This window comes from Argopecten irradians, unplaced genomic scaffold (assembly GCF_041381155.1).
Source record: "Argopecten irradians isolate NY unplaced genomic scaffold, Ai_NY scaffold_0636, whole genome shotgun sequence".
Lineage (NCBI taxonomy): Eukaryota > Metazoa > Mollusca > Bivalvia > Pectinida > Pectinidae > Argopecten > Argopecten irradians.
The window spans coordinates 4,414-18,899 of NW_027188103.1; the positions used below are offsets into that span (position 1 = coordinate 4,414).

Sequence of the window (14,486 nt, forward strand, 5' to 3'; positions counted from 1 at the left end):
AATATTTGTCCCAACTTCTGAATTTTAGCACAGGTCTCATAGGTTGAATGCCATACATTTCTTTCATTTTCCAATACTCCGTATGGTCTTCGGATTGGACAATAATAGGTGACTGAACAAAAAAAATTATCACATTCAGCACACATATACAATGTTCGTTTACCACTGATACAAATACATCTGAGGGGGACCTGACGGAAGATGCGTGTTGTTAATCGGCATCAAATGTAGGACTCTTTTCTCAGGTTTCCTGTATAAAGCTCAATAACTTGAAGGGTGTATTTATAAGAGGTGGTAACGATGAAAGGTAGTGGGCGTATTGGGGAAAAAAACTTTGTTTGTAAGTTAACTTCATATACAGAAGGGAAATGGGTTGAAGGGAACTGTTTTAACCTTCGGTTTTGAAAAATTTACTGTAAAGGCTATGGGACCAAGAATCCCTTAAAGCTCAGCAATATCTCATTCATTTTGAGGAACCTTGCAATCATGACAGGGGGGGAAGAATTGAAGGTGGTCTAAGGGTGAGGGCGTAGCGGTTGGGGGATATTGTTCACAAGCATAGGCAAGAATTTTGTTGATTTCTAATCAATTGGGGATGTGATGGGGGGTGATGTGGTATATACTCATAAGGATAAGATCAGTAACAATTTAGATTATGACAGTTATGCGGGGAGATCGTTTTGATGTTGACAAATAGTGCGGGTTTTGGGAGTCTGCAAGAACTGGTTATGGGGGGACCAGATACTATTTAAATATCAAGGCAGGGGTGGTGAGTATGGGGGGAGGTCTGTTGCATCTGTGAATTAGGACTGTACTAACTGATGTAAAACTCGTTATTGTAGGTGGGTGAATAGATCTGTGCGTATAATGAATCTTGGCAGGGTACTTTCGGTTAGGATTAGAGGAAATAAGAATGGATTTTAACTTTTAAGATCGGAGGGGAGGGGATGGGGGGTGAAACGGTGGGGGGGTTTGTTGAGGGGGAGAAAAATCCATTGTGTTCAATTGCTTTTTGGGTGGAGTTTTGGATATAGTTTCAATGGTAGTATAGGTTATTCGTTGATTATTTTCGTGGATAAGATAGGGGTATAGGAGGTATCTTAGACAGATTTTAGGTTTAGTCCAACAATTCACATGTGGTAGGGTGTGTTGTTGGGGGGTTAGTTCGTGGCCTTAAATCCAGCATTTGGTTAGAATTTTTGTTTTAATGGATGATCATACTATATTTGTGGTGTACTCGGACTGGGGGGGGATTCCTGCACCTATCAGGGTGGGGGGGGGATAGGGTGGCATCGATTGGTTTCATAACTGGAAGAACTTGGGACCACATTCATCCAGTTGGGGGGGGGGGGGGGGGGATTTGTGGCATTATAGGGATATAGTCCATGCCTACATAAGGTTACTCGAAATGAAGTGTTGGAGTGTACTGGTTATTTGGGGCGGGGAATATTTAGAATTGATAAAATATTTATTTGTCTCAGGTGAGGGACTTTAGCAGAACTTATGATTTTGAGTTGGGGTGGTATCGGAGGTGGGGATTTAATATTAGGTATCTTAAAAAAAAATCAGCATGTAATAATTGTTTCAAATATTTTCATATTTTCAGGATAGCGATACCATGAAGAAAGTGACAGTGAAACCCGATAGCAGACGTTCCATGATAGCGACCATTAGTAATTAGCAGAGCTTAATTAAGGTATATTCCTTATAAAACTACCATTACCAAAATTGTATAATTAATTTCAGTTCTATTGCAAATTTGTGCATGTTTTGCAAACTATCATCAGATAGTCGCTGTTATATTCGCTTTTCATCTGTGGTCAAGCGTTTGTCAGTCCTTTTGTCCATTAATTATTGTTAATGTTACTTAATCTCAAAAAGAAGACAAGGAATTTAATAGTAACTGCAAATTTGATAGGAACTATTACAATAAACAATGTAATCTCCGGTTTAGATCAGCATATATGTTTTTCCACCATACTGATTGTTTTCACTATTTCTCCCCAATGGCAGCTCCAGGATTATGACAACAACCAGGAGACAAATGATGGCAGACGTTCCTTGATAGTGACCATTAATGACGAACAGAGCTCCATTCAGGTAAATTTACTATTAAAACTCAAAGGAAAAGTTATATTTGAATTGTGAAATTAAACTGCAGTGATATTGCAGTGTCTAATTGTCCCCCTCCCTAACCCTCTTCAATTCCAACCAAATCCATTCCACTCCACACTATGATGGTTGGAAGATAAGTGGTAAAATCGAATTCCTTTTACAAGAAAAAAAATATTCATTTTCAAAATACATCAAATATTTAAGTTGGCATTTAGGTCTAGAACATTTGGAAAAGGAAAGATAGGTTAAAATGAAGTATTTAAGAAGAAAAATAAAACAAAAACTTCACATTTTTAATAGAACATTAACTATAAAAATAGACAACAATGCATTGACTGGTCTTATTTATTAAATCATATGTTTACAACCATACTAATGATATCACTATTTTGACCCAAATAACAGATCCAGCATCTGGGCCTTTTGATCCATCAGGATAGTGACAACCATCAGGATTTGATTGAAAAATGGTTCTATGACAATCGCAATCAATTTCATCGTTTTTGTCTCTAACAGCGGCGCTCGCTCCAAAAGGATAAACGTACAATACTAGAGTGTTCTGGTATAGGGCGGGATTACTTTTCTAGACGGAAAGACAGAAAATAGGTAATTTGTCCCCGTAATTATCGGCAACCTTTCCGACTTATAGTTAACGTAGACACTTTAAAGGGTAGTGCTGTGCTGTTGGGGACAACTGCATTGAATTGACTGTGCGATTGCTGTAGAACCTTTGTCCTTCAATCAGAAAATGGAACTGTCATCACCAAAAGCCCGCCTGGATTACCATTGGGGCACCTGTGACCAAAATCCACAAGTCCAGGCTTGAAAGTTGCCTTCCAGTGCCAAATGAAGCGGAAAATTCGAAGGAAGGAAAAATAACGAACAAGAATCCTTTGTTACCAAAATGAGGTAGGTCAGATCTTGCTAATGAGGAGAAATGGGTTAGGAAATGTGAAAATTACATTAACGAAGGAATGTCAATGAACAAAGCACAGGTGAAAATGGAGGGAAAATGAAACTTGTTAAAATGAACATGTGTTTGACACAAAGGTGTGGTCCAATTATCAAATACATTATTCAGTTAAAAATAATGTGACAGAAGTCATTGCTGTTAGAATCATTATAATGAATATCTGAATTAAGAATTGAAGATCTTTAAGTTTCAGTTGGCATTCAAAGCCAAGATGAATGACGACTGGACACAGACGAATTCCATGAAGAGCATACTTTACGTTTCATGTAAATTGAATTGTCTTAGATTGTCTCCCCCTTAATTGATATCAATATTCTCTGTTTTTGGTTAAAATTCGTTTCTGATATGGGGAAATAATCAAGGTATGAAGTTAATGAAAATTTTGATCAATTTTTGGTGGGGAATTCTACCTAAAAGTTAAACAAGATGATAAATCTCAAAAAAAAAAATAAAGAATTCACAGATAAGTGAGATGACCTTAAAAATCAAAACCAGTGTTCAGGTTGTCATTGTCCTATATATGTACTGAGATCAGCAGGTAGGTGTGACAAATAACGGGTTTTGATGTGACGGTTACATAATACACTTTTCCTTAGACTTTATCTATGTTTTTCTTGAGATGCAAACACCTTTGTTTATTTGTAAACAAAAGGGCTATGGAGGTTCCCTCCATGCAACACTAAATATTTCTATATTTTCATTAAGGTTGAATCTGTTTCTGTCTGGAATTGTCTCCCCTTAATTAATATCAATATCCTCTGTTTCTTTCTGATCAGAGAGATTACCAAATATATACTCAATATAAAAACAAAAACTGATCGATACCATTTCAGTAATTAATATATGATAATTGCTAAAAATCAATTTCATTGTCAATTCACTGTTCATCTCTGTTTTTTTCAGTTTGTCCCGCGGCTTGATGTTTGAGGGTGATATTTGAGTTCAGAAGAATTTGGTAAACATATAAAGTTCATAATTACAGGTAGGATATATCTAATTAGTGTACTTTACTTCTGAGGTAAAAACTGAATTATCATTTTCTGCTAATTACAGTTAGATTAGGTGAACACATCCTTTCTGGTAAATTCTATATATTTTCGTAAGTCTCCTTGCTTCTAATCATCACTTGTAATGTGGTCATTTATAAGATGATTCTATTTCTTATTATGTAGAATGTTGTTATAATTACAAGCTTTATACTATTTATCTGTGGTCCAGGTTCGTCCGTCCTTTTGTCCATTAACAATAATTGTAATTATTGTTCATGTTATTTCTCAAAAAGAAGACAAGGAATTTAATAGTAACTATGAATTTTGATAGAAACTTCAACAATAAACAATGTATTCACTGGTTTAAATCAACATATATGTTTTCCACCATACTGATTGTTTTCACTACTTCTCCCCAATGGCAGCTCCAGCATAGTTTGGAGACTTTTGCTGGCAATCCAAAATGGTAAGTATCTCAAAAGGATATCTCCATCAGATTAGTGACAACCATCAGGATAATGAGTCCGTGACATCATCAGGATAGCAACAACCGATGGCAATCATTCCTCGATAGGGACCATTTGTTGTATATGAATTGTAAAGTTCTATTGGGAAAATACGATCGATATAGGTTATCCTGACCAAATAAAGTATCATGTTAAATATTTTAAATATTTTTCATTTGCCCTTCCAACATCCCTACCCCCATTCCCAATCCCAACCAGTGACATCTAAATCCAGGACGACAGAAGAGATGTTGTAGAATCGAAAATGTCTTTTTATAAGAAAAATATCCACAATGATTTTGAATTGTAATTGTATAACTGGAACCTGAATTAAAATTAACAAGCGTCCAGAGGCGAGCTTTTTTTTATGATATTGTTATGATAATGATTAAAATAATTTTATTTTTTAATTAATTTGTTTTTATTTATTATACTATATTTTTTTCATCGTAATAAGCAGGATAGTGCAACCAATGGCAGACGTTCCTTGATTGTGGCCATTAGTGATGAACAGAGCTCCATTCAGGTAATAATAGTCTTTATTTCCTCCAACCTGAAAATTACAACATCACATTATAATAATGTGTATGTAAATAAAGGCATAATATGCTATATTAAAATTATGAGAAAAACATTTTGCAAAACAATTTTGTTATTAAACATATAGTAGTAAGTACATCTGTTTTATGTTACATTTAGTCAGATTATAGAGATATTGACAAATGAATATTCAAGTAATTGGTGAATAAATAACTTTGTTAATAATATACAACTACAATTTAATAGATTAGTTATTGTAGACAGAGAACATGTTGTAAATATTTATTACACAGACCAAATTTTCGGAGGCTGCAGTATGTTAAGCGTTGTGCCATTTAGTAACTTTTTATAGTGCTATCTCACTGGAGCATCTCACTAAAGATACCAAACAAGCACACCCAACCTTTTACATTATACTGACAACGTCAAACCAGTCCTCCCACTCTCTTTACCACTTTATAGACTATGGTGTCTTGGCCAGGGGTAAAAAAAGGGTTTGTGTCAAAGGAGGCTCGGAAGAAGCATTGTAGCACATTTATTCATTCAAAAGAAGAAAACCTATTTTTTCATCAAAACAGAAACCTCCATAATTTTAAAATAATGTTTAGTGTTATAATATAATCATATTAATATTGCAGAAGATAAAATTCTAAATTCTTTTCTCTGCTTTTATTTTCCAATTATACAATTACATGTAGTAATATTTTCCAAATAATGAAGAATTTTAGATTATAACAATAAAGACACGTTTGTTAATGTGATGGTTTAGTCTATAAGAGCCAGTAGGATCATTTTTAGCTCTTGCATTAACCAGTATATTTTTGAAAATCATTCTTATAATGAATAATCTTCCAAATTTCCTGCAGATAGCCATTGTAGTAAACAAACTATCTGATATCATGTCTTGTTTTTTGAGTACCTGTAACTTGTTTTCCAAAATTTTGTTTTATAGAATATAGAAAAGTACAGTTCTTTAATCCTTATACTAACTCTACAAGACATTGACGAAAAACCTCCCAACTGACAGGACACAAACGACTAGACTGGACCGACATGGGAGGCGCGTACGAACTGACCCTATCATTAAAACTACTAATTCACATTCTCACTACAAAGGACTTCTTTCCTATATTCTATAGTTAATAATATAACCATAAATTTCAAAATTGTATATATTATTGTTTAGTGATTAATTTGTTAGTTTAATGAAATAAAGTAAGTTAATTGAAAACAAAAAAATAAATTGAAAAATTTGATTGGAAATAAGTGTTAATTTCAAATTTTATTCTTCTACAAATACTGGTTTGAGCTATTATGACCATCTGTCTTGTAGACCAGAACAGGAAAATCATGGTAATACAATAATCATTGAATTATCAACATGATGGGAATTTTGACAGAAGACCAAGATGTAGCAAGAATTATAACATTATGTCATTGATAACGATTTTCAATTAAGCAGTTATCTTCCTTCTAAATATCACCTAGATGTCAATATTTTCAATCCTAAATTTATAACAACATTTAATCAATATAGTGAACAAAAAATTACAAACTTAGATTATGGAGGTTATAACTGTTATTTTGAAATAAGTACATTTAATTTATGAATAATTTCAAAAGATGCACCCTGTTCAGCATAATTACATGTGTCGTTTAAGAGTTTGCAGAGCCTGCATTGAGGCATCTGTCAATAATCAAGCGTCTACACAAAACAAACCATAAGTTGTCTCCCTTATCATGAAGTTAAAAAATGAACCTGCCATCTTAAGGAATCAACTTTATTTGTTTTCAATTTTCTTTAGAGCGAGACCGTATCATGGTAGTTTAATGTGCAATGAGTGATCATTTTGAGGCAGGTTCCATACAGTACTAGAACAGTATCTGAAATAGGAATTTCAGTAGTACATATTCACTGTGTCTCTTGATAATTTAACTATTTTGTACAATTGGTACTGTCTCCACTTTTGTTTGTTTGTTTGTTTGATTAATTAACGTCCTATTAACAGCTATGGTCATGTAAGGACGGCCTCCCATGTATGCGTAGTGTTGCGTGTATGTTGTGCGAGGTGCGTGTTTTGGGAGACTGCGGTATATTCGTGTTGTGTCTTCTTGTATAGTGGAACTATTGCCCTTTTTATAGTGCTATATCACTGGAGCATGCCGCCGAAGACACCAAGAAACACACACCCCACCCGGTCACATTATACTGACAACGGGCGAACCAGTCGTCCCACTCCCTTTTTGCTGAGCGCTAAGCAGGAGCAGAAACTACCACTTTTATAGACTTTGGTGTGTCTCGGCCAGGGGACAGAACCCAGAGCCTACCTCACAGGGGCGAACGCTCAACTAAAGGCCAAAGGTGAGGCGGTGCCAAGGGAGGCATTAGGAAGGATGAAGTCAATTAGGAAGAAGAGAAAAGATAAGATCCTAAATTTAGTCGCCTTTTACGATCATGCAATAGGGGCAGCAGGTACAATTCTAACGCCCTACCTGCAGGGCTATATAACAAATTCTAAACGTTCTAAATTAGAAAATATTTTGTCGAAGTACTGTCCCACAATCTATAAAGCTTATTATTTTGTTTCAAAACTATCAGGTTTTCATTTTAACATTTTAATGAAGCTAAAAATAATTATAATTTTTAACAAAAGTAGCTGAAAAAAATAACAACTTTTTTATAGTCATAAAAAATCAAGCACACTGACCCTCTATTTTCATGATTGTTTTAGAAACAACAACTTGTTTTCTTTTGAACTGCACTTTTTTCTGTGAAGCGCTGAATCTGTGAAAATTGTAAAAAAAAAATACCCCAAAAAACAAAAAATATTTTCATCTTCAAAATTTAACAGGTATAGGAGCAATATATATACAAGTTCAAATTCTATATTCTTTTCCTGTTTTCGGATTGTATAAGTTCTGCAAAAATTTAACATGCTTAGTCTTTCATAATAATAATTCAGTATAGAATGACCTTTAATGCCACCGCCACAATTCGCATCAAATAAGTATCTGATTCATACTATGTAAAAGCTCAAAACCAAGCACACAATCTGACTATCATATTCTTTTTATTCCATTGTCAACTTTGATATGAACTCCTTTTTCCAAAAATCTATACTAGAAAAACAGTTAAGTCTTAAAAAAAAAAAAAAAAATTCACCAGAGCATCCTTAAAAGCTTTAAAATATTTCAATACAATATACCTAATTATCAGATCATGGTCGGATTAGAATGTCAGTGGTCTGAAGTCTGTGAGAAATATGGCTTGTTGATTGACATTCGGACAAATGGCAAATTTCTGGATTTCTATAAATTCCAGATGTATGGTGTGATATCTACTTCTATATATACAGTCATTATAATTTAATCATCAGAATGTTTGTTTTAAGTTGCAAATGTTCTAGTTCAATTTCAAAGAATTTTATTGACAAATATCAGAGATTTAAATATCAAAGTGATTAGACAGCATGCAGGCATTGTCTATATTTGTGCAGGAACTAATGGTGTTTTCTCTGTTGTAGAATTTGGAATGATTTCTGTGTATATAAGTTGCAATGTTCTAGACTTGGTGTAGGATCCTAGAGGACCAGCATACATTGGACCTAACTTTACGGAGATGTCCTATTTTGGAGGTTACAGTGTTTATACAGTGTCTACAGATGTTTCTTGGATGTCCACTGGGTGTTTATTCGTTTTAAGACTGTTTAATAAAGACTATCTTATTTGTTAATATTTAATAAAAACTATCTTATTCGGTCATGTTAATATAAGGACTATCTTATTTGGTCATATTTTTGTTTTCGCGGCCTTCTTAAATCCAGCATTTGAAATCTTAAGCATTGAGTGCTGGTGCACCTCCTGCTAACCTGCACTGCAGGATTTTCAGGTTGGGTGGCTCGCTTGGTTTCATAAAAAGACTTGGGACTCAGACATGTACATTATACTCGTCCATTAATACCAATCCATCAGCCTAATACAGCGTTCAAAAGAATGTCAGTCTTGTGTTCTTATTTCAATTAAAATATTTAGAAATGACATAATTTATATTTGGATAAGGTACGAAGCAGAACATACATATCTTGTCTACACTGTCGGAGTAACTTATTTGGCCAAACTTAATTTAGATCTTAAAGATATTTGTTTATAAGTATCCAGTGTAATCTTGATCCTTATAAACGAATGTCGTGTGTAATCTGTGTTAACAGTTCATCTCCCTGTTTTACTCTCTGATGCAGTGAGAGTAAACTCGCGCACTAATTAGGACGACGGCGGGAAACATAAGACGACCCGCGTTATGAAAATCAACATTTATTTTAACTTCGAAACAAAATTGCCAATTCAATTTTAAAGTAAATAGTCTGGCAAAGGAAAACTAAAGTCTGTAATATTAGTGCTAATAATATATCCAGTATAATTTCTTAAGAAATAGAAAAATAAAATTTCCATCAAAATTGATCTGCACACGAAGAAATTAATTTACATTATAGGAATCCTAAACCGTCCTATGTCTGTGTCACAGGGACCTGGCACAAATTTTTTTTACTAACAGTATACATATATATACAGTGCTTTTCCATAAATTCAATGGTCAACACTTAACAGATGTTTACTGTTATTTTGATATACTATACAAGGACTTTTGGAAGGCCAATGAGTGCTTTTAGACTGGTTTTCTTTGTCAGACTATTTCACTTTACATGTGCGGTTCTTTCAAATGTTGCAGTGTTAATAAAGGTCTAGGTATATTTCTCCTTGATGTGCAATTTCTATCTATTTCGCCTTTTTTAAAAAGGAAGAAAGGACCTAAAATGATAATTTCTAACAATATTCTGGGTTTGTGTCAAAGGGACTCCTTGTATCCACCATTTGAACGTATTTTTGATTTTTTAAACATTTTTGCTAATGAAAAAGAATTCATTCTTTATTATGCCCCGCGAAACGCGTTCAAATACTTTTTGGGACCAATTACAACTTTCTATAGACACTGCCTTCCAAGAAACTCCACACATCAGTGGTCTCACATCTGTATAGTTGGCGATATAAATGTTGACCTTTTAACTGTCGGAAATTCACACAAAATCTACGATATATTGTCCATACATTTCACCTCACCAATGTCATTGATAGACCGACAGTGTAGCGATCACAAAGAAATTAATAGAAATAGGGACTGAATGTTAAGCTAGCAAATTAGATATAGGCGGAAAATTGCTAAATTGGTTGAAAAATTACATCAGTAATCGGAAACAGCATGTTTTTGTAGGAGATAGTAAATCTTCCGTCAAATCTACAAATTCTGGTGTCCCCCAAGGTTCAGTATTTGGTCCGTTCCTTTTTATATTGTATATTGATGATATTTCTGACAACCTCGAAAGTCTGTCTAAATTATTTGCTGATGATACTTCCTTGCTATGCTCTGGGGAATAAATTTTGGAAATAAAAACTAACATTAACGACGACCTTATGAAAATTCAAAATTGGGCAAATAAATGGTTGGTAACTTTTAACCCCCAAAAGACGGAGGCTTTACTTATTTCTAATACGGAACATTATTTTCACCTAATCGATATCAAATTCAATATTGTAAGTGTAGATTTTGTAGATAACCATAAGCACTAGGAGTGACTTTGGAGGCTAATTGTAAATGGAATCAAAGCAGAAAAATTAGAAAAAAGACATGTTTGTCCCCCAGTCCTGGGGAATAGGGGGGGGGGGGGGCAATTGTAATTTCATTACCATTATTTCCAATATTCAGATTTTCCTTGGATACTGGTATCTTACCAAAACAGTGGAAATTAGCTTTAGTCATGCCATCCTTTTAAAAGTGAGATAAGCATAATTCTACTAACTATAGACCTATATCTCTTTTTAAGTACAATAAGAACAGTTTTTGAAAGATTTGTAGTCAAATATCTAAACAATTGGTACTTACTTCATACTTCACTCATATACAAATATCAGTCAGGTTTTCAACCTGGACATTCATCATCTCACCAACTTATTGAAATCTACCATTCCCTATGTGAAAATATTGAAAAAATGCACTCAACATGTTTAGTTTTCTGTGATATTTCCAAAGCATTCGATCGTGTGTGGCACAGGGGACTGAATGTTAAACTAGCAAATTATCACATAGGCGGAAAATTGCTAAATTGGTTAAAAAATTACATCAGTAATCGGAAACAGCATGTTTTTGTAGGAGATAGTAAATCTTCCGTCAAATCTACAAATTATGGTGTCCCCCAAGGTTCAGAATTAGGTCCGTTCCTTTTTATATTGTATATTAATGATATTTCTGACAACCTCGAAAGTCTGTCTAAATTATTTGCTGATGATACTTCCTTGCTATGCTCTTGGCCATCAATTTTGGAAATAGAAACTAAAATTAACGAAGAACTTATGAAAATTCAAAATTGGGCAAATAAATGGTTGGTAACTTTTAGTAACCCCCAAAAGACGGAATCTTTACTTATTTCTAATACGGAACATGATCACCTAATCGATATCAAATTCAATAATGTAAGTGTAGATTTTGTAGATAATCATAAACACTTTGATCCACATAATCCACATTGATAATATATGTAACAGGTAAGTGTTAGTCAAAAACTTAAATATACTCTTAATAAACAAACTTTAATAAAAATGTACAAGTCATATATTCGGCCACTGTTTGAATACTGATGCTAGGTTTGGGATGGGTGCTCTTTTAGTGACGCAGAAAAATTAGAAAAACTTCAGATTGAATCTGCTAGAATAATTACTGGCCTACCGTCTTATGCTAGCAGAAATACACTATTTGGAAAGCGGTCTAGAACCACTTACTTCCCGTCTTTCCCGTAGAAAACTATTTTAAAATTACACCCAACTACCTCTATTCATTGTTACCCCCACTAGTCTCATAAAATTCTTCCTATAATCTTCGAAATGCTAACAACTAATTTCCGTCTCCAGCTCTCAAACGTATCATTTTTTCCATCCACAATCCGACTTTGGAACCTACTAGAAATTATAAATATCGGTGATCTGCCCTTGATCTATGGAAGAGGTCAGATTTTCAGCTCCACGAAAAATTTTCATTCTAAAGAAGTTCTACATGAATTTAAGCAACTTTTCTCATCGTAGAAGATCAGCCTAAAGATTGTGAAGTTATAAGTGACATTCAAATTATATTTGTGGTGAATATACCCTAAAATCAACTATGTCCGAAGCCAGATCCTACGCGGAGGCAGCAATGGCCGACACTGATCAGGTGAGGAACACAGCAAAACCAGTTTTCATCAAAGAAATTGACTTTTTTGGAGTACCTAATCCGCCCAGAGATCAATGGTTAAACCATACAGAACTATACAAAGCAATTTCAAACGTAGTTCCAGCAGAAAATATTGCTGGCTTACAAAGAGTTCGCGGGCTTTGGAGAATTTACATGGACAATAACGAAACAAGGACAAAATTCCTCACCGGAAACTTCTCCCTTCGTGGGAAAAGCGTTAATGTCTATATGACAAATCCGGGAAGTCTTTATAATGAACAGGAAGATACCGTAAGAGTCAGAATAAAAAATATACCCCTCTCCGCTGACGACGGCCAAATTAAAAGAACTCTAACTCTGAAGGGTTGTGATATTAAAAGCTTCTTCAGAGAAAAACTTCGAGTAGATGGAAGGTTAACCAACTGCGAAACTGGAGACAGAATCGCCCTGATAAAGGATATGAAAAGCCCACTTCCCAAAGTTATGGAAATAGGCCGATACAGGGCTGTTATAACTCACAGAGGACAGCCAAATGACAAACTAAACTGCAACAAATGTCTACAGTCAGGCCACACTTCAAAAGACTGTCAAAACGAAGTAGTGTGCCGCTTATGTAAAGGCACTGGTCATGTAATGACGGAGTGTCCAACAAATCTGAACAACACGTCATCTGACACCTCATCATCAAGTGATGAAGAGACGGGTAATGAAAGTGATATCGACACAGAAATCGAACTCACACAACCCACTACACAGGAAACATCATCTACTTGCAGCAACGCTAGTATTCCAGAAGAACACGTGCCTCAAGATGATCATCACCCACCAACTCAAACTTCCAGCCCCCCCAAAAAGAACAAAAAGAAAGTGAAATCCAAAAAAAGTAAGACCAAAAAAACAAAAAATGTGTCCAGTACACTAGACAGTTTCGTTACGAAATTAGATAAATCTACCCCTAGAACACCAGCTTCAAGAAAATCAACCAGTATATCAAATGAGGTAAGGTCGCCATTAAGCCCCCTCACAGATGATAGACAACCTAAGAAAGCAAAAGAACTTGGTGAATGATGATCCCTCCAGGACAATTAACAATAAATGACAAAGAAATAAGAAAATTAAATGAACATTTTATTAGACAAAGTAATGAAATTCTACAAATATGATAATATTATATTGAAATCATACATTTATGTACCAGTTAAGTAGAATTTAATATCGGGCAAGTGAATTATTGGGCCAATGAATATATATGTTTATGTATATTTATCACACAACCACTACACAGGAAACATCATCTACTTGCAGCAACGCTAGTATTCCAGAAGAACGCGTGCCTCAAGATGATCATCACCCCACCAACTCAAACTTCCAGCCCCCCCCCCAAAAAAAGAACAAAAAGAAAGTGAAATCCTAAAAAAAAGTAAGACCAAAAAAAAAAAAAAAAAAAAAAATGTGTCCAGTACACTAGACAGTTTCGTTACGAAATTAGATAAATCTACCCCTAGAACACCAGCTTCAAGAAAATCAACCAGTATATCAAATGAGGTAAGGTCGCCATTAAGCCCCCTCACAGATGATAGACAACCTAAGAAAGCAAAAGAACTTGGTGAATGATGATCCCTCCAGGACAATTAACAATAAATGACAAAGAAATAAGAAAATTAAATGAACCATTTTATTAGACAAAGTAATGAAAATTCTACAAAATATGATAATATTATATTGAAATCATACATTTATGTACCAGTTACAATGAATATATGTTTATGTATTTATAATTATTTGAATAAACTCAATGAAAAAAAAATTGAACTAACTTATTAAAAAATCGAAAAAAAATTCCTCCCAAATTCATCATAACCCACGAATATTTTAATCTGACAATGGAAAGAGGAATTTTTTACAAAATGCTTTTCAAACTTTTCAAACACAACTATATAAAATTTGAGAAAAGATAAAATTATAGTATTTCTAGAAAAAGTGGTTGTCAAACTTTAAATGAAATCTAAGATGGCGGGTGGTTATGCCATTTTTTTACAATAGTTGAAAAAAAATACAAAAATGGTAAAAATCCATAAAAAAGTTAGAACCAAAAAATCAATGCATAC

The 14,486-nt window shown here is 34.2% G+C and overlaps 1 long non-coding RNA gene across 9 annotated transcripts; it reads left to right on the forward strand.

The window, feature by feature from the left end:
- Positions 1-1,562: 1,562 nt before the first annotated feature.
- On the forward strand, positions 1,563-9,117 carry LOC138313294 (uncharacterized). Of its 9 annotated transcripts, none has more exons than XR_011207167.1 (8): positions 1,563-1,696; positions 2,014-2,100; positions 2,521-3,024; positions 3,276-3,354; positions 3,992-4,070; positions 4,503-4,543; positions 5,041-5,109; positions 8,648-9,117. It is a non-coding gene; the product is annotated as an uncharacterized lncRNA (long non-coding RNA). The 9 variants fall into 9 exon arrangements; XR_011207168.1 differs by having other exon boundaries at positions 5,044-5,109; XR_011207162.1 differs by lacking the exon at positions 3,276-3,354 and adding an exon at positions 7,267-7,485.
- The last annotated feature ends 5,369 nt before the right edge of the window (positions 9,118-14,486 follow it).